This window comes from Sminthopsis crassicaudata, chromosome 3, assembly GCF_048593235.1.
Source record: "Sminthopsis crassicaudata isolate SCR6 chromosome 3, ASM4859323v1, whole genome shotgun sequence".
NCBI lineage: Eukaryota > Metazoa > Chordata > Mammalia > Dasyuromorphia > Dasyuridae > Sminthopsis > Sminthopsis crassicaudata.
This window is the reverse complement of record NC_133619.1, coordinates 170,844,296-170,871,081: the sequence shown is the minus strand read 5'-3', so window position 1 is coordinate 170,871,081 and position 26,786 is coordinate 170,844,296. Positions and strand designations below refer to the sequence as shown.

The following is a 26,786-nucleotide window of genomic DNA, read 5'->3' as shown; positions in this document are numbered from 1 at the left end:
AATATTGTATGAGAAATGCTAGCCTCACTCTTTGTAGATGATATGATGGTTTACTTAGAGAACTCCAGAGATTCTAATAAAAAGTTATTAGAAATAATTGACAACTTTAGCAAAGTTGCTGGATACAAAATAAATCCACATAAATCCTCAGCATTTTTATACATCACCAACAAAATGCAACAGCAAGAGATACAAAGAGAAATTCCATTCAAAACAAATGTCGAGAGTATAAAATATTTGGAAATCCATCTACCAAAGAAAAGTCAGGAATCATATGAGCAAAATAACAAAACACTTGCCACAAAAATAAAGTCAGATTTAAATAATTGGAAAGACATTCAGTGTTCATGGATAGGCTGAGTGAATATAACAAAGATGACAATACTCCCCAAACTAATCTATTTATTTAGTGCTATACCAATCAGACTCCCAAGAAACCATTTTAATGACCTAGAAAAAATTAACAAAATTCATATGGAAGAATAAAAGGTTGAGAATTGCAAGGGAACTAATGGAAAAAAAAAAAGTCAGATGTAGGTGGTCTAGCTGTACCTGATCTAAAGCTATATTATAAAGGAGCAGTCACCAAAACCATTTGGTATTGGCTAAGTCGATCAGTGGAACAGATTAGTTGTACAGGACAAAATAGGGTACAACTATATCACTCTAGTGTTTGACAAACCCAAAGATACCAACATTTGGGATAAGAATTCATTATTTGAAAAAAACTGTTTAGAAAACTGGAAATTAGTATGGCAGAAATTAGATATGGACCCACACTTAACACCATATACCAAGATAAGATCAAAATGGGTCCATGATTTAGGCATAAAGAATGAGATCATAAATAGATTAGAAGAACAGAGGGTAGTCTACCTCTCTGACCTGTGGAGCAGGAAGGAATTTATGACCAGAGGAGAACTAGAGATCATTATTGATCACAAAATAGAAGATTTTGATTACATCAAATTAAAAAGCTTTTGTACAAACAAAACTAATACATACAAGATTAGAAGGGAAGTAACAAATTGGGAAAATATATTTACAGTTAAAGGTTGTGATAAAGGCCTCATTTCCAAAATATATAGAGAACTGACCCTAATTTATAAGAAATCAAACCATTCTCCAATTGATAAATAGTCAAAGGATATGAATAGACAATTTTCAGATGATGAAATTGAAACTATATCCACTAATATGAAAGAGTATTCCAAATCACTACTGATCAGAGAAATGCAAATTAAGACAACTCTGAGATACCACTACACACCTGTCAGATTGGTTAAGATGACAGGAACAAATAATGATGAATCTTGGAGGGGATGTGGGAAAACTGGGACACTGATGCATTGTTGGTGGAGTTGTGAAAGAATCCAGCCATTCTGGAGAGCAATCTGGAATTATGCCCAAAAAGTTATCAAACTGTGCATACCCTTTGATTCAGCAGTGCTACTACTGGGCTTATATCCTAAAGAAATATTAAAGATGAGAAAGGGACCTGTATGTGCCAAAATGTTTGTGGCAGCTCTTTTTGTAGTGGCTAGAAACTGGAAAATGAATGGATGTCCATCAATTGGAAAATGGTTGGGTAAATTATGGCATATGAATATTATGGAATATTATTGCTCTGTAAGAAATGACCAGCAGGATGAATAAAGAGAGGTTTGGAGAGACTTACATGAACTGATACTGAGTGAAATGAGCAGAACCAGAAGATCACTATACTCTTCAACAACAATACTGTATGAAGATATATTCTGATGGAAGTGGATATCTTTAACATAAAGAAGATGCAACTCACTTCCAGTTGATCAATGATGGACAGAAACAGCTATACCCAGAGAAGGAACACTGGGTATTGAATGTAAACTATTAGCACTACTGTCTTTCTACCCAAGTTACTTATACCTTCAGAATCCAATTCTTAACATGAAACAAGAAAATTGGATTTACACACATATATTATACCTAGGTTATACTGTAACTCATTTAATATGTATGGGATTGCCTATTATCTAGGGGAGAGAGTGGAGGGAGTGAAGGGAAAATTTGGAAAAATGAATACAAGAGATAATGTTATAAAATTACTCATGAATATGTACTGTCAAAAAATTATAAAATTAATAAAAAAGAATCTTCCGAACTAATATCAAAAAAACCAAACTATTTTCAGCTTCTATTCATCTTTACCTACTCTATGTAACTGACAAAAACAGTGTGAACAAGTTGACAGGCTTAGGTTTCTGATTTATGTTGGTGTTTTCTTTACCCTGAGTCATATAGGAATGACTGGATTTTGAAATCCCCATAACCCATAAAGGTGAAAAATGGGGAGAAGAGACTCCCATACTTGAGGGAAAATCACAACAGAATAAACTTAAAGAACAGGGTAAAAACAAGTGAAATATAGAAAACAGGACAAAACAAAACAATAAAAGAGAAAGTAAGATGATAAATTATTTGACTTCCTCAGTAACTTGAAATAATAGTATGGAGCTCAATAATAATTCAAAAGAAAAGTACACATTTTATTAAGATATCAAAGTGGATATTATATTGGAAATCATGATTTTCCAGGAAAGAATAAATAAGAAAAATAGATAACTTAGAAAACATGATAGAAACTCTCTCTAAAGTAGCAAAGATTCTAAAAAAAGAGAATACTAGTTCAGAGCTGGGGCAGCAGAATAAGAGCAGGGATTTTCCTGAGCTCTCCTAAATTACTCTCCAAATAATTTTAAGATAATAACTTGAAATGAATTCTGAGGTAGTAGAAACAACAAAAGAATAGGGTGAAATAACTGAGAATGGTGGCAGAAAATAGCTTCTGGAGCTCTAAGCTTACAAACATTATGGGGTTTGGGCAACTAATCATAAGATTCCAGAGATCCCTTGCTGGTACTGGGTGAAGTTACATTACCCATAAGGTCAAAGTCTCAAGATAAGGAGAAAAACTTAAGCACACTAGAAGATGAAGCCTTCAACCATCAGAAAGTTGAGACTCTGGTCACAATTTCAGAATGAAAAGGAGTGCTTGTGGTCTCTCATAGATTACAGCATAGGACAAGAAAGCACTGACCATGTCTCTTCTTAGATCATACTACTTTGGAAGAACTTAAAACTTACAGAACCCCAGGATTTGCTCTGAGAACAGCAATACAAAAAAAGTTTGGGACATATCCACCTCAGAAGCACCAACTTTAACATAAAGTTAAAAGTCAAGAAAGAAGTTAAAAATGAGGAAATAACAACCACAAAAAAGAGTTTGACCCTAGAAAGTTATTATGGTGTCAAGAAAGATGAAAACACAAACACAGAAGACAAGAAACTCAAAAAAGCTACATTGAAAGCCTTAATTAAAAATATAAATTGGTCTCAAGACCCAAAAGAATTTTTGGAAGAGTTTTTTAAAAAGGACTTTAAAAATCAAATAAGAATGATAGAAGGAAAATTATAATAAGAGATGAGAGTGATACAAGAAAATCATGAAAAAGAGTCAATAGTTTGGTAAAAGAAGCATAAAAATCTACTAAAGAGAAGAACTTAAAAAACAGAACTAATCAAATGGGAAATGGTGTACACAAATTCACCAAAGAGAAGAACTTCTAAAAAAGTAGAATTGACCAAATGGAAAAAGAGATACAAAAGCAGACAATTTAAGAATTTGTTGGGCTACCTTGAAAGACACACTTCAAAAAGAAAAAGAAAAATGAAAGAAAAAAAAGAACCTAGATATCATCTTTTAAGAAATTATCAAGGAAAAGTGTCCTGATATTTCAAAACTAGAATTCTATTATTTATATAATAATCAAAATGACTTAGTCACTTATTGTTGTTCTTAAAACAATATTGTTAATGTATATCTTCTCTCAGTTCTAAGATTGGAGGGGATGTGGAAAAATAATTCAGTGGAACTGTGAACTGATCCAACTATTTTGGAGAATGATATGGAATTATGCCCAAAGAATTATTTATTTGCCTATATCTTTGACCCAGCAATACCACTACTAGATCTGTTTCCTAATATAATTAGAGAAAAAGGAAAAGAACCTATATGTTCTAAAATATTTGTAGCAGTTCTCTTTGTGGTGGCAAAGAATTGGAAATTGTTGGTGATACATCAATTAAGGGATGGAGAACAAGTTGTAACATATGGTTGTGACAGAATATTTCTATCCCATAAGAAATGATAAGCTCATTGATTTTAGGGAAAAACATGGATAAATTTGCACAAAAATAATGAAGTGACAAAATTCTTTGTTTTAATTTATGGAATAAAACAAGCATGTCTATGACATGGTATGATAAAAATATGACTGTACTTGAAACTGAAAATCTATTATAAACAATTTGCCATTCTTTTTAAACATATAATAAAGTTATCATATAAATGTCTTTTTTCTTCCCTCTCCCACCTTAGAGATGACTACCATTAGATACAAATAATATGTAAAATTATTCTACACAAAATTCTTTAAAAAATCATAAGACCTATACAAGCAAAAGTGACTAAAACTGAAAAGAGATCCATAAGGATCATAGCTCTCCCTCCCCTAAAAAAAAAGATAAACTGAAAAGCCCAGTTATAGCAAGAAGCAATATGAGAAAAATATTTAAACAGAGGGAAAATTAATGACTGCTGGAAGTTACAAATCATTGATAGAAATGGGCAAGGGAAGTCATATATGAACATCCAAGGCATACAGAAATTAAATTTCAGAATTTCTATGCAAAACAAAACAAAACAAAATTCAAGGAACTTGGAAGATCTATAGTGATGAAGGAAGGAAAAAAATCAAATTAAATAGTCTAGAAACCCTCATCCCCACCCCCACTCCAGCAAATGGTGTCCAATACAGTCTTATAGAAGAAGGGATGAAGGAAGAATATAATTAATATTCTGTGATTTGAAATTTTTGTCCCCTATAATTTAATGAATGTTTTGAGGGGGAGGGGAATAACAGCAAAAAACTGAATGGGAGAAGAGAGAATAATTTCTTCAGATTAGGGTGGGGTGAGAGCAGCAAGGCTCATTTCATCTTAGAAGAGGAAAGTTAGGAATACAACTGATGTATAATAACAAGAATTTAAGAGGAGGAAAAAAGGAAGAGATGGAGGCAGAAAGAGAGACAGACAGAAACAGGCAGAGACAGAGAGAGCCAGAGTGAGACTTCATAATGTATTTAATTTTAAAAGCACAAGAGTAATGCTTCCTAAAGTTGTATTTTTACCTCAGGGGAGATTTGGTCCCCTGTGAATATTCCTCACTCAGAGTGGTAGGAAATATAAGATATTTCCACCTAGCAAAGGTCAGTGATCATGGTAGCAGGAGGACTAGAATTGAGCCTTATAATAATTTAGAATTATAGAGAAACTTTCACTATACCAGACAGGTTCTTCATCAATTGACATTTCTAGGAGGAAAGCACAAAAAATAGGAGTCCCCAAAACAAAGTGAAACAAAGAAATAGAAAACATAACGAGAAGAAATGATGGAATAAAATTAAAAAAAAAAACTTTTAGCGTTCACAACATATATAAAAAGGATTTAAAAAAAAAAGCAAACATTTAAATGTATAGCCCTTTCAGAGAATAATATTCAGAATAGCCTTGTTGTGGAGAGATACAAAAAGACAAATTAAATGAATACTTCTTGGAAAAAAGGCACAAAAAGTACTTACTCAAATAAAGAGGTTGCAAAATAAGAGGTTGAAAAAAGAGCTAATAATGGATTTTGAACTACCTTATTATCTATATTCAGAATGGGAGAAATCCAAAACAAAAGAAAGCAAGCTAAATTCATAACTTAAATTCAAGGATTATGGTACGGGCAGGTAACCTGGAATTGGAAGGAGAGATTGGAAATAAACAAAGATGATATTAATACAAGGGTAGTACTACAGTACTGACTTAAGAATGGAATGGAATAAAAATCAGTTTAAAAATAAATGGAGGAAAATACAAACCTTAGAATTATAACTTCACATGTGACTAGATTAAACAACTCATTAAAATAAGAGAATGGCAGAGTTGATAAGAAAACAAAACTCAACAATTTACTGTGTATAAGAACAATGGCTAAAACAAAGATATATACAGAATGAAAATGAGAAAGTGGAATAAAATTTACTACTAATCAAGTGGTTTATAGAGAAGACAGGAGTTCTAATCACAAAAATCACAAATTTAAAATTTTATGCAAATTTTATGTCAGGGAATATAAATAAGAAAACTATGTTTTGCTTAAAAGCAATGAAATTGACTATGAAAAAAATATATCACCATAGAATGTTTATGCACTAATGATGTCGTCACTAAATTCACAAGGAAAAAGTAGATTCTCCAGAAAACACATGATAAAAAGTACCTATTTCTGAGATGCAGTTAAAGCAGCCCTTAGAAGAAAAGTTATATCCTTAAGATACATATTAACATATGGAAACACTTTGATGAAATTCTTAAAAATCCCTGGAGGTCAATAAATTAAATGAACTCAGAAATTTCCTCAAAGTTAGATAAATATGTCATAAACAAAAAATCATAGGAATAATATATAATACTAAGCACATGTTTAGCTAACCTAAACAATCTGTTTTACATAGTAACTACATTTACATAGCAATATATTATTTCATCTGAGGGTCACAGCAACCCTGTGAGGTAAATACTACAAGTTTTCTCCCCAATTATTGGATGAAGGAACTAAGGCACAAAGAAGTTAGATGACTTCTACAAGTTCACATAGCTCACAATTCCCAATTCAAACTCTGATTTTTCCCAGTTCCAATTTCAACACTCACTACATCACTGTGCCTTTATATCAGCTGATGAGAATTTAACCCGAGGCTTTTTTTTTTTTTCTTTACAAGATTCTTCCCTAAGGTATATTTTATGACCTTTTCATTCATACTTGGCATCAGACAAAAACTAGTTTCTCCTTATCTCTGATCGAGTGGCAGAAGATAGATTTCTTCCAACAACTAGAACTATCTAGAATTGCTAAATCAAAGGCACTTCAGAGGAATTTGAAACCCAGGGGATTGGAAAGAACTGGAAAGGACATCTTTCTCCTATATTATTACCCATTTTCTTTTCCCATTTATGGGTGAATATTAAGGCACTTAAAGGACAAATATACTAGAGATGACAATGGTCTGTTTGCAAAGAAGTCAATGCCAGTTCAAATAGCTCAGCAATGAAATGTTCCTCTGTTACATCCTTCAGCAGCCATTCCAACCAAAATTATGTGTCATTTTCTGAAGTGGAATTCCACCTAAACCAAGTTGAAATTTTCTCACACTCCTTTCACATTATAACTTATACATTGTTTGAAAAGAGTTCAGAGGCTGAAAAGCCTTGTTGTTGTTTTTTTAATGACTTTTTTCCTCTCCTTCAAATGACTGCATCCTCTTTTATGAGGATATTCTTTAGCATTGGATTTAGAGTAAATGCTTATTCTGATAAATTAATGAGATGCTGATATAATCCCTGGCTAATTGACTTCATACAAGTGCATACAATTAATGTTAAGTCAGAGGAAGATAAGTCTATTGACTATCAGCTGTTGGTCTGTGGTAGCATATTACTTAACCAGTTTAAGCCTCAGTGTCTTAATTTATAAAATGGCACATTTTCTCCTTTGGCAAATTATGTTTATAATTATTCACAAGTGTGGGTAGATGTGTTTGTGTATATGTATGTGTATAATTTGTCTTATTTTGCTATTAATGAAGTCAGAAAGACCCTCTATGTTTACATTACCTTCATAAAATATCTGACTTTCATTCCATTTTGCCAAAAATAGGAGCTTTATTTTGAGATTAGTTCTAATTCTCAATTTGCATTGTTTTTCTATTTTACTTTTCCATTATTTCTTTGATGTTTATATATGCATATATACACATACACACATATAAAGCATCTATTTGTTTCCATTACTTTTGCTTTTGTCTCCCTCAATGCTTTATTTTATTTTTCCAAGCCCAGTTGTATTATTTACCAACTAAAGTAATCGATTATTACTCTTAATAGACTCTCACATTAATATGAAACTCATTAACTAAAATTGAACAATATTAATTTTTTCTCTGTAGTGTTTCTGCTTAAGTGCCAAATATTCTTTCAAAGTATTTCTTTTCTTTTTATATAAGTTGTTCAGGTCCTTTGGGTTTACATGAATCTTTTTCTTTTAATTTTTCAAAAAAGAAGAGTAAAATTTGTAAGAAAAATACATTTGAGATATCAAATAGCATTTAAAAATTTTTATAATTGTTAAATTCTAATTTTTTTGGTTCATTCTCATGGTGGTTATTGTTTCTGAAAAATTTGTGTCTTTCTTGTTCTGTATATACTTTAAGGATTTTTGTCATGATCATAGTTTTAAAGTTTAATAATTATGTATTTTGATGAGTAGAAATTAGAATTTCTTCTTGGGGTTCTATTTGCAATGTAACTTGTCTTTGATAACTAGAAATTTTTCTAAGACAGCTTTATTAAATATAATAAATTATAATATAGATAATAATTATAATATTATATAAATATAATGAAGTATGTTCTTTAATATTTCCCTTACTGCTACCAAAATAATTTTCTTTAAGTGAATTATCTTATTGAGTGTCTCCTTTATTAAAAATAAATCTAATGGCTTCCTCTTACTTCTAGAATAAAAGAGAAACAAATGTATTGAGCTTTTTAAGCCCTTTGCCACCCAGCTCTAACTTATTTTCCCACCATCATTGGACAATATACCCTGTCCCACATTCTACAACACAGCCTATTTGGTGTTCTCTCTGTTCTTCTTTTGGTTCTGAATCTCCCATTTCCATGCTTTCACTCTGGCTATCCCACATGCTTGGAATGTGTTCCTTCTTACTTTCCACTCAGAATGTTTTTATTTTTTTTTAGGGCAAAGCTCAAATCCCAACTTCAGCATGAAATCTTTCCTCATCTCTCATGGCCCTCAAATATTAGTGCCTTTTCTCAAAATGAGTTATTTTTAATTACTTTATCATATACAGTGGAGTCATTAACACAATGCCTAACATGTTGTAAAAATTTGTTGAATTACTTGTACATATTTATATCTATTTATTATTATGCTGTTGATATTTATATATTGTATGTGGGTTCTCTTCCACATTAAATGTAAACTATTCACAAGTACAGATTATTTTGTCCTTTGAACTTGTTGCCTCATAATTTACTGTAGAACCTAGCACTTGGTAGGCTTATTAATAATTCTAAGATTTACTCAATTGTGATATAGCATATAATTCTGCAATTCTTATCTGTATCACTCCCAAATCTTTTCTTAATTTTACAAAGTTGACTGTTTTTGTCTCTATTTCTTTTTCTTTTTTTTGTTACCACATTGGCTTCTATCATATCAATAATTTTGTTTTTGGTTCATAGAATACAAGCATCATGGATCTAGAACTTTAAAGGACTTTAGAAACTAAGTTTATTTTATGGATGAGGAAACTGAGGCTGAAAGAAATTATTTACATAAGTCATACAGCAAGTGTGTGAGACAAAATTAGAATTCAAGTCTCCTGAACTCTAAGCTCAGTACACTATCCTAGTCTCCACATAATTTGTCCGTTATTGTTTTTTTTTTTCCTGAAGCTCTTGGACTTAAGTGACTTGCCCAGGGTCACACAACCAGGAAGTGTTAAGTGCCTGAGGCCAAATTTGAATTCGGGTCCTCCTGACTTCAGGGCTGGTGCTCTATCTACTACATCAACTTTCTCTACAATTCTACTAATTTTTTTCAAGGTTTTTTTTATCCCTTCCTAGAATTTTAAAATATCTATATTTCTTCCTTTGTGATCAAATTAGACCTCTGACACATAGTAGCTATGCAGTACATTAAAAAAATTAATATTTTATTTTTCCAAATACATGCAAAGACAGTTTCCAACATTCACCTTTGCAAAATCTTGTACTACAAATTTTTCTCCCTCTCCTCACCAAGATAGCAAGCAATCCAATAAAATTCAAACATATGCAGTTCTTCCAAGCATATTTATATATTTGCCACGCTGTACAAGAAAAATCAGATCAAAAGGGAAAAAAAATGAGAAAGGGAAAAAAGCAAGCAAAGAACAGCAACAACAACAACAATAACAACAAAAGGTGGAAATACTATGCATTTGATCCACATTCAGTCTCCATCCATAGAACTCTCTCTGGTTGTGGATGACCTTTTCTATCACAAGTCTATTGGAATTCTGGCTAAATCATTTCATTTCCCTAAGTCTCAATTTCCTCGTCTGTAAATTGGTAAGAATAATCGCATTTGCCCCTCAGGTTTTTAGGAATTATAAAATGAAATAACGTACTCTGCAAGTCTTAAAAGATTATATAAATATGAGATGATGTTGTTATTCCCAAAATTATAAAACTGCACTCAGATATTTAAAATTCCTACTGATTTTCCTCCCACTTCTGTTTTTGTTTTCTCCTTTAATCTTTTACTGGGTCTAATAACCACTTGCTAAAATTGTGGGCATTCTGGACCTAATTGTGATAACATTTTAGTATGCTTTTCTTCTAATATTTTCTGTTTGCTTTCCTATCCAATTTTTAAAAAAATGTATCAAAGCTCTTCCTCTGATACATTTATCGTATTTTTAGTAAGTTAATTTTATTTTGAGCATTCCTAGGACTTCTATTTCTTTTCAGTTTTTCAATGGTCATTTTTAGGGTGATCATGGGGAACTAGATTTTTCCAGGATTGTTATTAACTTTTTGATAATCTTTTGAGGTGCTGAGCTCTAGGTGAGGGGTTTGTATATGTAGAGTAGTTCACAGAGAAATAGGCACAGCTGTGTTTATTTAAATGATTATGTATTGAAATAAACACCGAGAATGCATTTATTTCAGTGAGGGATCCTATGTACATGTGACAATAGTCAAATAAATATATTCTGTGCATTTATTTGACTCTCACGTACAAATAGTCTCATAATGTGCTTATTTGAATGCATGATCAGTTTTTCTTGTTTCTGGTCAGTTTTGTAAAGAAATTTTATCTTCAGTTTTGGTCCTATTTTTCCACATTGGAAATTTAAGTTAAATAATAGCATTTATGTAACACTTTAAAGTTTGTAAAGTGTCTTACAAGTATTATCTGATTTTATCCTCACAACAACACTGACAGATGAGAGCTTTTACTATTCCCATTTTAAAAACGAGGCAATTCATTCTCCAATTGATAAATGGTCAAAGGATATGAACAGACAATTTTCAGATGAAGAAATTGAAACTATTTCTAGTCATATGAAAAGGTGCTTCAAATCACTACTGATCAGAGAAATGCAAATTAAGACTATTCTGAGATACCACTACACACCTCTCAGATTGGCTAAGATGACAGAAAAAGATAATGAAGAATGTTGAAGGGGATGTGGGAAAACTGGGATGGATACATTGTTGATGGAACTGTGAACGAATCCAACCATTTTGGAGAATAATTTGGAACTATGCTCAAAAAGTTATCAAACTGTGTATACCCTTTGATCCAGCAGTGTTACTACTGGGATTATATCCCAAAGAGATCTTAAAGGAGGGATAGGGACCTGTATGTACAAAACTTTTTGTGGCAGCCCTCTTTGTAGTAGCTAGAAACTGGAAACTGAATGGATGCCCATCAATTGGAGAACGGCTGAATAAATTATGGTATATGAATGTTATGGAATATTACTGTTCTGTAAGAAATGACCAACAGGATGATTTCAGAAAGGCCTGGAGAGACTTACATGATCTGATGCTGATTGAAATCAGAAGAATCAGGAGATCATTATACACAGCAACAAGAAGACTAAATGATAATCAATTCTGATGGATGTGGCCCTTTTCAATGAGGGGATTCAAACTAGTTCCAATTATTCAATGATGAAGAGAGCCATCTGCACCCAGAGAGAGAACTGTGGGAACTGAGTGTGCACCACAACATAGTATTCACACTTTTTCTATTGTTGTTTGCTTGCATTTTTGTTTTCTTTCTCAGGTTTTTTTTTTTTTTTTCTTCTTGATCCATTTTTTTTTGTTGTTCAGTAAGATAACTGTATAAATATGTATACATATATTGGATTTAACATCTGTTTTAACATATTTCTAAAAAAATAAAGATGAGGCAATTGAGATAGAAAGAGATTAAATCACTTGCTAAGGATCACACAGCTAGTATTGGAGGCTGTATTTAAACTCAGGTTTTCCTCATTTCCAGTCCAGCACTCTATCCATTGTGCTACCTTCATCTTTAATGTTACAAGGATCTGATTCTTATTTACCCTACTGACTCTGACTTTTTTCTTTTTTTTTTTTTTTTTTTTGCCATCATACCTGTTGTCATCTCACTATGAAAGTTCTCTCAGTGTCAAAGATCTTCTCACCTTAGAACATCTATCTGAACCAAAGACTTTCTCACTCTGGGATATTTCTCTATTGGCCTTTCTCTTTTATTTGTAAGTTATCAAGTATCTCCATTTAAATAGGGGTTCAGTCTGGACAATTTTCATTTCCATTTTGGTCTGCTCTGACTTTCCAGATTTTGTTACCATGTTCCTTCCCACCATGAATAATCTCCCCTATTTTGTCCCACCCATCCCCCAGTTCTTTTTTGTGTATTATCTCCTTCTATTAGCATGTAAAGTCCTCAAAAACAGGTATTGTCCTTTTTAATTTATTTTTGTCCCTGGTGCTTAGCATAATGCCTAGTAAGTGTTTAATAAATGATTCTTGCTTTGTTTCCCTTACCCATTAATTCATTACTTTTCTATTCTCTAAAATGACATTTCTAGCCCAAATATTTTATACAGACCTAGTAGTAGCACTGGTGGATCCAAGAGTATGCTCACAACAAGTAGCCCTGTGGATATAGTTCCAAATTGCTCTCCAGAATGGTTGGATCATTTTACAGCTCCACAAACAATGCATTAGTATCCAATTATCCCATATCCCCTCCAACATTTATCATTATCTTTTTCTGTCACCTTAGCTAATCTGAAAGGTTTGAAATGATACCTCAGAGTTGTTGTAATTTGCATTTCTCTAATCAATAGTGATGTAGAAAATTTTTTCATATGACCAGAGATGGGTTTAATTTCATCAACTGAAAATTGTCTATTCATATCCTTTGACCATTTGTCAATTGGGAAATGACTTGTGCTCTCATAAATTTTTAATAGTTCTTTATATATTTTAGAAATGAAGCATTTATCAGAAACTTTTGCTGTAAAGTTTTTTTCAACTTTTTAAATTTTATTTGTGTTGATTTTGTAACATCATCCTTTATGCCCAAATCATATAGTATTTTGGCGTTATTTTGGTATGGAGTGTGATTTATAGGTTAAAGCTGAGTTTCTGATGTATTATTTTCCAGTTTCCCAGAAATTTTTTCTGAAATAGTGAGTTTTTATCCTAGAAGCTAGAGTTTCAGAGTTTATCAAATACTAGATTACTATAGTCATTGATTATTGTGTCATGTTGACCCATCACTCTATTTCTGATCCAGAAGTAAATAGTTTTTATGACTGATGCTTTATAAAAGAGTTTTAGGTCTGATATTTCTAGGCCACTGTCCTTTGCATTTCCATTAATTTCCTTGATATTCTCAACCTTTTGTTTTTCCAGATGAATTTTGCTATTACTTTTTCTAGTTCTATAAAATAATTTTTTTTGGCAGTTTAATTAATTAGTATGGCACTGAACAAGAAGACCAATTTAAGTAATTGTCATTTTTTATTATGCCATTATTATATTAGCTTGACCTTCTCATGAGCATTTTATATTTTTCCAGTTGTTTAGATCAGACTTTATTTGTGTGAGATATATATTCTAATTGTGTTCATGGATTTGCTTGGATTTGTCTTGGCAGGTAGGCACTCAAATGTTTTTTTTTTTTGTTGTTGTTTGTTTGTTTGTTTTTTGTCTACAATTATTTTAAGTGGAATTTCTCTTTTTGCTGTTGGGCCCATTTTGTTTTTGATCATTGTCTCCTTTAAACATTGCTCTTTTTATCACCTCAGCTCACTAGTGTCATCTCTTTCTTCATCTTACTTTTCTATTATATAAGATAGATTTCTATTCCAAATTTAGGGTATATGTGGGTAATGAGTATATGGGTGTAGGTATATGTTCTTTCTATGAACCCATTCTGTTGAGAATGATATTCAAGCATTGCCCATCATTCCTACCCTTTTTTCTTCCATTATAAAAGCTCTTCCTTACATGCTACTTTTATGTGAGATACCTTTTCCCATTCTTTCTCTCACACGTTCTTTCCCAGTGTATCCTCCTTTATTCTCAACTTATTTTTTAGATCATCCTAACATAATCAGCTTATATTTATGTACTCTGTTTCTGTAGACTCATTCTATCTGCCTTTATAATGAGGAAGTTATTAGGAGTTACATGAATCATCTTCCCATATAAGAATGTAAACAATTTAATCTTATTGAGTCTCATGATTTTTCTTTCATATTTTATTTTTTATGCTTCTCCTGAGTGTTTTGTTAGAATGTCAAATTTTCTATTCAGTTCTGCTTTTTTAAAAGCAGGAATTCTTGAAAGTTCTCTATTTAATCAAATATCCATTTTTTTCCCTCGAGGATTATATTTGGTATTCCTGAGTGGATATTTTTTGGTCGTAATCCCAGCTCCTTTGCCTTCTGGAATATCATTATCTAAGCCTTCCAATTTGGGGTAGCTATCAAACATTGTATGAACTTTACTGATCACATGTTATTTAGATGGTTTCTTCCTTGCTGCTTAGAGTATTTTCTCTTTGATTGTGGAGTTCTGGAATTTCACTTTAATATTCCTGGAAGTTTTCATTTTGCAGTCTCTTTCAGGAGGTGATCAGTGAGTTCTTTTCATTTCCATTTTTCTCTCTGGTTATCAAGGCAGTTTTCCTTGATAATTTTTTTTTGAAATATAATGTTTAGATTAGGTAGTGAACTAATTCTTTTTTTTTTTTTTTTTTTTAAATTTTTTTTATTATATATATATATATATATATTTTATAATATTATCCCTTGTATTCATTTTTCCAAATTACCCCCCCTCCCTTATTCCCTCCCCCCGACGACAGGCAATACCATACATTTTACATGTGTTACAATATAGTCTAAGTACAATACATGTGTGTGAATATCATTTTCTTGTTGCACAATAAACATTAGAATCCGAAGGTACATGCAACCTGGGCAGACAGATATTAGTGCTAACAATTTACATTCCCCTCCCAGTGTTTCTTCTCTGGGTGTATCTACCTCTGTCCATCATTGATCAACTGGAAGTGAGTTGGATCTTCTTTATGTTGAAGATTTCCACTTCCATCAGAATACATCCTCATACAGTATCGTTGTTGAAGTATACAGTGATCTTCTGGTTCTGCTCATTTCACTCAGCATCAGTTGATTTAAGTCTCTCCAACCCTCTCTGTATTCCTCCTGCTGGTCATTTCTTACTGAGCAATAATATTCCATAACTTTCATATACCACAATTTACCCAACCATTCTCCAACTGATGGACATCCATTCATCTTCCAGTTTCTAGCTACAACAAAAAGAGCTGCCACAAACATTTTGGCACATATATGTCTCTTTCCGCTCTTTAGTATTTCTTTGGGATATAATCCCAGTAGTAGCGCTGGGTCTGAACTAATTCTTAAATTAGATCTTTTTGATCCATATTTCAGATCAAGTTTTTCTGAAGAAATATTTCACCTTTATTTTTCATTCTTTTGACTTTGCACTTCATGGTAAAATTGGGTTCTGCTCTCCTGGGGTTGCAAAGGTACTGTTTCAAGCTTTAGGCTTTTTCATGCTGCTGTTTTCAGAGCTAGTTGTAGGGGTCTGCCACTTTAATTATTTCCAAAGTGATGTGATATATTGAAAAATGTGGTTACTGATCACCTGATCTATACTCTGGTTTATGCAGAAAGAGCCCCTGCTTTCCTGTAGGTATAAGTACTACCAGTTCTCTCATATCTGGATCTATGACATGGTTCCCTTACTGCAACCACAAGTATTGAGTTCACTTTTGCTTTGAAACTGCAACCAGGGGGACAGCTAGATGGTGCAATGGATAGAGTGCTACCCTGAATTCAGGAGGACTTTCATTTAAATTCTGCCTCAGACACTTAATGCTTCTTAACTGTGTGACTCTTGGCAAGTCTCTTAACCCCAATTGACCCCTCCCCCCCTGCAAAACAAGCTGCCACCATGGCCCCTGCTCCCTTCAGATTGACTATAATTGTTCCTCTCCACCCTGGAATTGTGACCTAGAATTGTCAAACAGTACCATGTTTTGCACCTAAACTTAGCAAAAAGCCCCAGTAATCTCTTTCTGACCATTCAACTGATTCCTTTAACATCTCTGTACTGAGAGCTCCTAAAGCTTCTGCTGCTGCTGCTGCTGCTGCTACTGCTTCAAAGGCTCATAGATTAATTTCAGTAGAATATGAATGAGACTTTACCCACCTAAACTTCACAATTCCTTGCTTTCTTTGAATCTACTATATACATTATCTTTCCACATCAGGCACACTCTATATGGTTTCAGATTTAATACTCTCTATTCTATTCCTTCATGCCTTGTCTCCTATCACCAAGAACCATAATTAAAACTCCATCACTTAATCCAATCTAACCATCACATTCGTACATACATGTATGTGTGTCTTTGTCTATATGTATGACAGTGTCTGTGTCTCTGTGTTTATCTATAACTAGACACACATATATGTACATGTATGTATGTATAAATGTACATATATAACATGTACATATAATTTATCTATGTATATGCATATGCATGCATATTTGTACTGAATGATGATCTGATGAGTGTAGCAAGTTCACAATGAGAAATAATCTAGATTTTTAGAGATTTATCTGACAGACTAAAAAGTTATATGGCTTGTCCTTGGCCACAGAATTAGTATGTGTCAGAGGATGATTTTAACCAATTCATCCTTATTCTGAGGCTTTTATTTTATTGAGCATCTTGTGTGTTATAAAAGCAATATTTTAAAAAGAAAATTTCATGGCTATGGAAAAATAACAAAAGCATTTTAAAATAAAACTCAGGAAATTTGAAAATGAAACTCTGGAGTTTTAAAAGAAAAAACTGATAAACTGAAACAATCCAGTAAAAAAAATTCATTTTTGAAATAAAGGGAAAATAGTATTCCCAATTTTACAAAAATTATTACCAAAAGTCAATTTCAGTATTCTTTACTAAAAATGGTTTATAATGTTAGATTTAGAATAAAAATAATTTGGGAAATGGAGTTTTTTCCTAAAGCCTTGATTTGGGGGCCACAAACTTTACAACTACTTAACATAAGAAGAACTGAAAAGGAAGATTTGGTCATAAAGAAAAAGGAGTATTTCTCAGCTATTAGGGATAGGATAGGGAAAGATGGTAAATATTCAATATAGCAAATGGAAGATTTGCATTGACAAGTGAAAGGGAAAAAATAGGCACAATCTGGGAGGGGAAAATAGCTTTAATGTCTACTTGGGGCCTAACTTGGGAAGAAAAGCATTCTCAAGTGAACCATGCATGATAATAGAACATCTGTGTTTGCTTGACAAAAAGAGAAACATGAGGGAATTGAAATCTATATGGGGTATATAGAAAGGATAGTGAACCTGGGATAGATGACATCAACATATATTATAAACTTTATTTTTGATTTTGAAAGTAATTTTGCTACATCTTCAACTAGCAAGCTAAGAAAGCAGAGGCCATTGGACACTAAAGTGGTGGTATATAGGTGAACAATGAAAACTCAACTCACCAAGCTCCAAGTTTGGAATATAGTCTATGTCTATACAATTAAGCCTTTCTCAGGTATGCTGTAGGTCAGTAGCAGTTTTTTCCCTGTAACAATTTAAAAACATGATATTTTAAAAAAGTGAACTTATACCATTAATAAAAAGAAATCATTTTGAAAAGACTGCTGAAAAAAGTTCATTGAAGTTTTATTGAACTTCATTCAATATTGAATGTGGAGAATTGCACAATTAGAATTATTGTGATATCTCTTATCTTCTTCAGATCCCTTATTTTACAAACAAGGAATTTAGGACTCAGAAATGTTAAATGATTTGCCCAAGGTCATATAGAACGTTAACAGAAACAACAGAATTAAAGAGAACATTGTACACAGCAATAAAGTGATGATCAATTCTGATGAATGTGGTTCTTTTCAACAATGAAGTGATTCAGGCCAATTCCAATAGACTTCTTATGGAGAGAGCCATCTGCAATCAGAAAAAAGACTCTTGGGACTGAATGTGGATCACAATATAATATTTTCACCTATTTTGTTGTTGTTTGTTTTTTGTTGCCTTTTTGAGCGGATTTTTTCTTGTGCAACATAATAAATGTGGAAATAGGTATAGAAGAATTGCACATGTTTAAATATTACTTACTATCTAGAGGAGGTGGAGGTGAAGGAGGGAAATTGAAACATTGGGAACACAATGTTTTACAAGGATGAATGTTGAAAATCATCTTTGCACATATTTTGAAAATAAAAAGCTATTATTTTTTAAAAGTATGGAACAAAATCAATAAATAAAACTTAAAAATAAAAAGATGACAGGATTAGAATCCACATATTGTCACTCCCAATCTGGTACTTTCCCCATTAAAATACAATATTCTGATTCTCATTCATTCAAGGAATATCTATTTCATACTTATTATAAATCAGAAATTTTTTTTACTAAATATTGGGGTTGTGAAAATCTGAACAAAACAGACACTACCCTTAAAGAACTTATATTCTTTTTTTTTTTTTTTTAAGATAAGAATGGGAGGATTCAACATGAATATTTAGCAACTGTGAGGATCAAGGCAAATTTCTATCCAATAGCCAAAAACCATGGTAATATCTATAAAGCTAAATAAATGTCAATAAGTGAAAAATGCACATAAAACCCTGGAAGCCCTAAGAAGGAACAAATACCTGAAGACAGATGATGAAGACAAATTCTATTGAAGAGACAGTTTATAAAGCTTCACCTTATTAGGCAGAATACCACTTTGGTCATATATATATTTTTTAATTGTTACAGAGATTACAAAACAGAAATAATCATGCTTTAATAAGTTCATTGAGTCATTGAGAATATTCTAAGTAGTTATTATTGAAATATTCAGATCATGACCTTTTGGTTTTTCTTCCTTTTCTCCTCCTCTTTCTCTTAAATGAAAGTAGGAATATGTGTAATGCTTTATTTATTAAAGAACAAAAGGCACTGGAAACTTGTGATACATGTCAGTACTATCAAGATTTAGAAATCCCTTATATTGTTGTTCTCTAATCAATTATTTGCCAACCTATTTTTTTGTTGTAATAATGTATGTATTATTTTACCTCATTTTCCACAATTTTATTCTTGGTAAACCTACATTCAGATTCATGAAGGCTAAAGGAAAATGGTTCAATTACTATAGAGGGACAATTTAATTACCAAGAAATTTCAACTCTAAGATCCTAAATTCTCATATGAAATATTTTCTCCAGAGTATTTCTCATTTTTGGAATAATCTCTTTTCTAGAAGAAGGTCTCTGAAAAATCCATCTTCAGTATGTGATTAATTAGATCTAACCATATTCTTTTCAGGAATATACTATGTATGTATATGTATATATATATATATATATATATATATATATATATATATATATATATATATATATATATGTGTGTGTGTGTGTGTGTGTGTGTGTGTGTGTGTGTGTGTTTATATAATATACTTCACAAATATAATAATATAGTTCAACATGGGGTTGGAAGTTGGAGTTAGAGAGAGCCTTTTCTAGTTTCCCTGAAATCCTACCACCTATGTGAGTATTTATTTTCAAGTGTGGCTTCAAATTTCTCAGGTTGCCCTTGTCCCAATACTTTAAAAACAAACAAAAAACTTCCAAGAAAACTGAAAAGCAGTCCATCAAAAATTAGGTTTAGACCAACACATCATAGGAGAAAATAAGATAACTTCTAAATTGATATATCCTGTATACATATATGCAATAATTCATGATGAAATAGAAAGGATTATAAAAGATAGAAGAGATAAGTTGATGGCATAAAATTTAAAAGTATTTGCAGCAATTAAATCAATGTATCTAAAATTAAAAGTAAAACAGTCAAGAAAAAATCTTTTTAGCAAGTTTCTTGGTCTCAATTCTAAGACATATACAAATTTGTAAGAATAATAACTATTTCTCAAATGATAAATGGTTAAAAATAGGAAAGGCAATGTTCAAAGTAAGAAATTTAATAAGTAGTAGGAAATTTTGTACTAGAAATGTAATTTTGAAAAAAAAACTCTCAAAATCAATAAATGATTAGAAAAATATACTTTGAAGAAACCATGAAGTTCTACCTCATATCCATATAGATTATCAATGACCAAAAAATAGAAAATGACAAAAATTGGAAGGACTGTGAAGAAAATAGCCACATAAATGCACTGTTTGCATAGCTATGAATTCATCTAGCCATTCTGGAAGAATTTATACCCCCAATAGGTCTATACCCTCAAGAAATCAAAGGAGAAAAGAGACTCATATGTACACAAATATTTAAGGCAGTTCTACTTTTAGTATCAAAAAACTATAAACTAAGGGGGTACCCATCAATTTGGGAATGGCTTAACAAGTTGTGTTATATGAATGCAATGAGATTATCTCATAAGTATAACATCCTGAAAATAATAAAGGAGATAATTTCAGAGAGACATTGGACAATGTATATTAAGTGATGCCGAGAAAAGCAAACAGACAAATGAAAACAATTTATATAACAATATAAAGAGAAATAACTTTGAAAGATTTAAGAACATTGATAAGTATAATAAACCATTCAAATTCTTAAAAAAAAAGAATAAAAAGTAGGAATAGAATATTAAAGACACTAATTTGGACAAAGTAATGAGTTATTAGTGAAGCTGTGAAGAATCTGTTTGGATTTATTTTTAAAAGTAAATAAGTTTTCCATATGCTTCAATTAAGTTATGTCACTACTGGGTAAATAATCCAAGAAAATCAAAGATAAAAACAAAAGTCGAATGTATATACCAAATATTAATATCACAACTCTTTGTGGTAACAAAAAACAAGAAAAAATTGATGCCCATAAGTTGGAAAACACAAAAAAATATGTTTGCAATAGAAATTATAATATTAAAATCGCTCAAATAAAAATAATTCAGTGAAACATAGAAAGATCTGCATTTGCCAATTTAGAATTTAAAAAGATCAAAATAACAATATAAAAATGTAAAAATATAAAGATCACTTCACAGTAATAAAACTTTGAGTTAGTGAAAAACTATTGGTGATCCTAGAGCAAAGAAAATGATATACACACTTGCCTCCCTCATGGCAGAGAGTTGGAGAACTAGTAGGGCCTAATATTGTATTCATCATCAGATAAAGTATCTATACAAATTATTTGCAAATATGATTGTAAGTATATATATATATGTATATATGTAGAGTGGGGTAGGGTTAATAAACTATGATATAAAAGACAAAAGAGTATCAATAAATATATTAAATATATATCCAAGGCTTCTTTCCAGCTTTAATTCAATTCAATGTAATTCAACAAAAACTTATTAAGTATATTTCATGTATAAAGGCATTGTACTAGGTTCTAAGAATGTAGCAACAAAATAATCTTAATTATTACTCTTACTCTTAAGGAATATTAAAATGTGAATATAATATCCACATATAGAAATTAAAGGTAACAAGAGCATGCATAATTGGGGGATCAGGATATCTGTAAAAGGAAAAATTGAAGGTTATATTGAAGGAATGGATATGAAATGAATGAATGTTTGGGGACAGCAAACAAATGTTGAGTAGCAATAGATATACCTAGGCTGAAATATAGAATACATTCATGAGAGTGATGTGATATTACACTGGAAATAAATAGGAAAGAGTCTTAAATGGAAGCTAGGGAATTTTTGTTTAATTTAGAAGCAAATGGTTCTTCACTAAGTGATTTGGACTGACTCAATGACACAGGTTAAATCTATACCTTAGGAAGATTATTTTGACAATTTTGAATCTGGAGAGAAGAGGGGAAAGTTTGAAAAAGTAGTGATGAGAATTTGAATAGGTAGTTTGCTGCACCAATGGAGAAGGGAACAAACATTAGAGATGTTATATATAAGTAGAATTGACTACTCTAGAAGTCTATGATTCCAAGGAAGATGTCCTCGAATGAGGCAGGTAGGGAGGAAAAGAAAGACCACTAGAATAGGTTTTAAAGATGAATTTCTTCAGCCTAGATGAAGTCAGATTTTAGGCAGGTGGCCCTATCTGAGTAAAGTCCTCAAAGGAGCCCTGCTTTTCTAAAATGTGCTATAAAGATTTTGCAACAAAGATGTAATGAACTCCCAGATGAATTAACTAGTATATTTGAAGCAATTAATTTAGAATAACTCCAGATGACAAATTATTCAAGGACAAATCCCTTTTGTATCATATTCACTTTCCTAATTGGTGATAGGGTTGACAGGTACACTGTACTTTGAGCCATGGGACCTGTTGGAATTCAGTTTCACTGTTTTTTTTTTACTTTAATAAAAATTTCTTGACACAAGTGCACATCATGCAGAGATGAAGGAAAAGCTCCAAACTGTTCATTATTTGGATTATCAGACAGTAGAAGACTTGAAATGGGCATGCTGACTGAAATAGACCAATCTACCTGTCCTTCCTAAATATTTTGATGAGGTTTGGACTAGCAAACAGAAGCATGATTTTCAACAAGACCAATCTTGACTGCTGAGTTTGTTTCTTCCTGCATAAATCATCTTCTCCTTCCCCCCTCATGCCTTCCATTAAGAAAGGAGGAATACACCAGGGCCCATCTATGCACAATTTGAACTTCTTGTTTTTCTTATTCAATGAAGAACATCTATCGACCGGAAATGTTGTTCAGCTTCACTCAAAAACCCACAGTCCTAGATATCTATTGGCCCCATTTCTGACCCTTCAAGCAGCTATCGATTTATAACTGCATTTTGCTCACAAAGGTCCCAGCAAGATTCAGAAGCCAGCCAGAGAGGTGAAGTCTCCTGCACTGATGTAGAATACTAATCCTTACCCCCACCCCCAACCACTGCTCTTCCCCATCTCCCCCCTACACACACACCCACTCACCTCCCGCTCCCCTCTCCTTCTGCTGCCTGAGTGCTTCATCTTCAATAATTATGCGGCACATGAATCTTTTTTTTTTTTAATGTTTGGTTTAATACATACATATTCTTTAAACAATAAAAAAAAATCAGCAAACAGCATCACAATCTGGAAATTTCTTTCTTAACATAGAAAACGGTTTCTTAATGGCACAGGGGGAGCACTCCACAGCAAGCTTGACAACATAATTAGAAGATTGTTACGGGGAAGGGAAAAGCATTCTTTATACAGCTCTTACTACTTTCAATAAGATTATTCTCCCTGAATAGCTAATCAGCTTTGCTAGCTTCCCAAATCCTTGTGCTATAAGCTGCTCTCGCAGTTCTTCTTAGTTACTAAATGGCAAACAGTGACACCTCAGAAAGAGAAATTTAAAGTGTTAACCAAATGTGAGCAAACAGCATGATGGAGGCTGCAGATAAAGAGATCTTTGGCAGATTAGCAGCAATTTAAGAAGATCGCACTGTTACACCTGGGTTGACAAGAGCTGACAGGGTTTGTTGATCTCTGCTCCCATCTCCAATTTGAGTGTCATGTTTCAACAGAAATGAGAGGAATACAAAAAAAAATCCTTTCAGAACTGAACGTTGGCTTCACAGCAAGTGTTTATGGCAAATGAAACAAAAAGAAACTAAAGGGGCAGATGAAGGGATTAGAAGCAAACTGTTCATCTCAAAGTGCAAGGAGCTTCCTGCCAACCCTGGTCCTGTTTCCCAAAGCCTTTCCTTCTTTCTGACCTTCTGAGGTACTTTATATGGCTAAAACAGGGCCAGGTCACTAGGGTTAAAGAGGCAAATACAAACTCATTTAAATCAATATGGCACTGATGGCCAAACAACTACTGGGAAAGTATTCTGCCAGAGCAATGACCTGACATTCACCCTCAAGGCTCTCAGTTTATTCAAGAAGAAAAGACCTGATTACTTCATCTTACTGACCCTGAAAATATTTGGGAGCCTCCATTGTCTATAAAAGGTTTGAGGGGAGACAGAGCAAGAACAGAGCCTGCCCTCAGTGGAAAGAGACTTAAGATGTGTGACTCTTCACAGTGCCATTCTGTTTACCCAATAAACTCAAAGACTATTGGATCAGCTAGGGATTTTGGCCAAGTTTCCTTATTAAAAGCCAATGGAAACCAACTGGTGCGTGTGTCTTCTGTTGAGTGCAGGACAGATGAAAGAAAAGATTACTTAGATTTAGAGCAAATATTAATGAATCAATCATAAAATTATAAATTTAGGATGGATAGAAACTTGAAGGCTCTCTAGTTCAATTCACTTATAGATGAATAAACTGAGGTTCACAAAAGTGAAGTAGAGGGTAATACAAAGAAATATCTGACCCATTTCCTGTCTTTTAGAAATAATGACTAGCATAGATTATTTTAGTCAAGTGGCAAGAGTACTAGATTTGGAGTGCGAAAACCAGGGTTTGACTCTTTTCTGTATGGCCTGGGAGACCTTTTCTGTCACTGTACTTTCTGAGCCTCTATTTCCATATTTATAAAAATAAAGAGGTTGGATTAAGGGATTTCTAGAGACCCTTCCAGTGTTAAGTCTTATAAATTTGATATAAGGCCTGATGAATGATTTTATCTGTATGAATTAACTTTTTTCTAAAAGGTATATAAATTATGAAATATATGAGTTGGTGACTCATCTTTGGGGAAAATACATTAAAATATATTTAAAATTCAGCAGAATTGGGATACTCTAAGATCTGAAAGTATGATAATTTGTGGGGAGGGAACTTTGCCGCAAATTTCTTTAATAAAGATCTCATTTCTGAGACATATGAATTTGGATTGAATTTATGAGAATAATAATTATTCCCCACTTGATCAATGGTCAAAGGATATAGATACAGAGTTTTCAGGAAAAGAAACGTAAACCATATAATATAACACCCTTATAAAATGCCTTAAATAAATATAATTAGAGGAATACAAATTTTTAAAAATCTGTATTACCAGCTCATACGTATCAGATATCAAAATTGGCACACATGTATTAAAAAGGAAATGGTAAATGTTGAAGAGGTAGTGGGAAAAGAAGTCTATTAATACACTGTTGGTAGAGCTGTGAATTGATCCCACCATTCTGGAAAGCAATTTGGAACCATTAAAGTTCTCCAAAAATTATTATATCCTTTGACCCAATAATATTACTACTAGGTATATACCCCAAAAATGAAAGAGAAAAGGGACTATCTGTGCAAAATATTATGGTGGCAAAATAGCAACTAAAGGGGTGCCCATTAATTAGGGAATAGCTGAATAACTTATAACCTTCCTGGAGTACTGCCTTGTAATGGGGGTGTGGCATTTCATGCTTCAATAAAGCTATGAACTATGCTATTCAGAATCACCAAAGATGAACAAGTTATAGTATAGAATTTTATCATAACATAAGATAATCTATAGGAAAAAATGACAAGCTAGTGTCTTAACCAAGAAAACCCCAGTATTAAAATGGTAAAAGATATGATACTAGAAGATGAGCCTTTAGATCAGAAGATATCCAACACACTACAGAGCAAAGGATAGCTAGAAATAGCTCCAGTATGAATGAAATAGCTCAGCCAAAGCTGAAAGGAGACTCAGCTTCAGATATGTCTGCTTAGGAAAGAAGAAGTCTAATGCTGTAAAGATCAATATTGTATAGAAAACTGGAATGTAAGATCTAAGAACGAAGATGATTTGGATATGATCAAATAATAGATGGAAAGTTTAACCATGGACATCTTAGGTGCTAGTGAACTTAAATGGTTGGGAATGGGGAAGGAGGGTTAAATCAGGTGATCATTATATATATAGTTGTGAGCAAGAATCCCTTAGAAGAAATGGAATAGCCCTCATAGTCAATAAAAATGAGAAAAGTAGAAATGAAGTATAATCTCAAAAATTACAGAATTATTTCTGTTTGAAGGCAAATTGTTCAATATCACAGTGATACAAGTCCATGATCTAACCAGTAATAACAAAGAGGCCAAAGTTGATCAATCATATTGTCAAAATAAAGACAACAACAAAAGATGTCACATTCATCATAGGGTATTTAAATGCTAAAGAAAGAAATTTTTAAAAATGGAATAAAATGAAAGTTTTCAAAGAATCATAGAGTTTTGTCAAAACTCATTGGTTATAGCAATCACTTTTTTAACAGCCCAAAAGGTGACTTGACATATGGACATCACTAGATGATCAATATTGATCATATACTTTTCAGTCAAAGATGGAGAAGTTCTGTACTGTCAGTCAAAATAAGACCTTGAGTTGAGTATAGATTACGATCTTCTTGTTGCAAAAATTAGACTCAAATTGAAGAAAGCAGTGAAAACATCAGGACCTATAGGTCCTTAAATAATATCCTTTATGAATATATAATAGAAGTGATGAATAGATTTAATGGATTAGATATGATAGAGTATGGACAGAGGTTCAAAATATTGTAAAGAAGGCATCAATTAAAAAAATTTTCCAAAGAGAAAGAACAAGAAAACAAAATAGCTGTCTGATGAGCCCTTATAATATTA

General features: G+C 32.4%; 1 long non-coding RNA gene across 2 annotated transcripts in view; it reads right to left on the bottom strand.

The window, feature by feature from the left end:
• Positions 1-26,786, bottom strand: part of LOC141560810 (uncharacterized) — a 1,071,928-nt gene that overhangs the window by 480,278 nt on the left and 564,864 nt on the right. The window contains exon 2 of one of the 2 annotated variants that reach the window (XR_012487821.1): positions 17,817-17,899. The exons of the other annotated variant lie outside the window; for it this stretch is intronic. This is a non-coding gene — a long non-coding RNA (uncharacterized LOC141560810). The remainder of the gene's footprint in view (positions 1-17,816; positions 17,900-26,786) is intronic. 2 annotated transcript variants of the gene reach the window in all.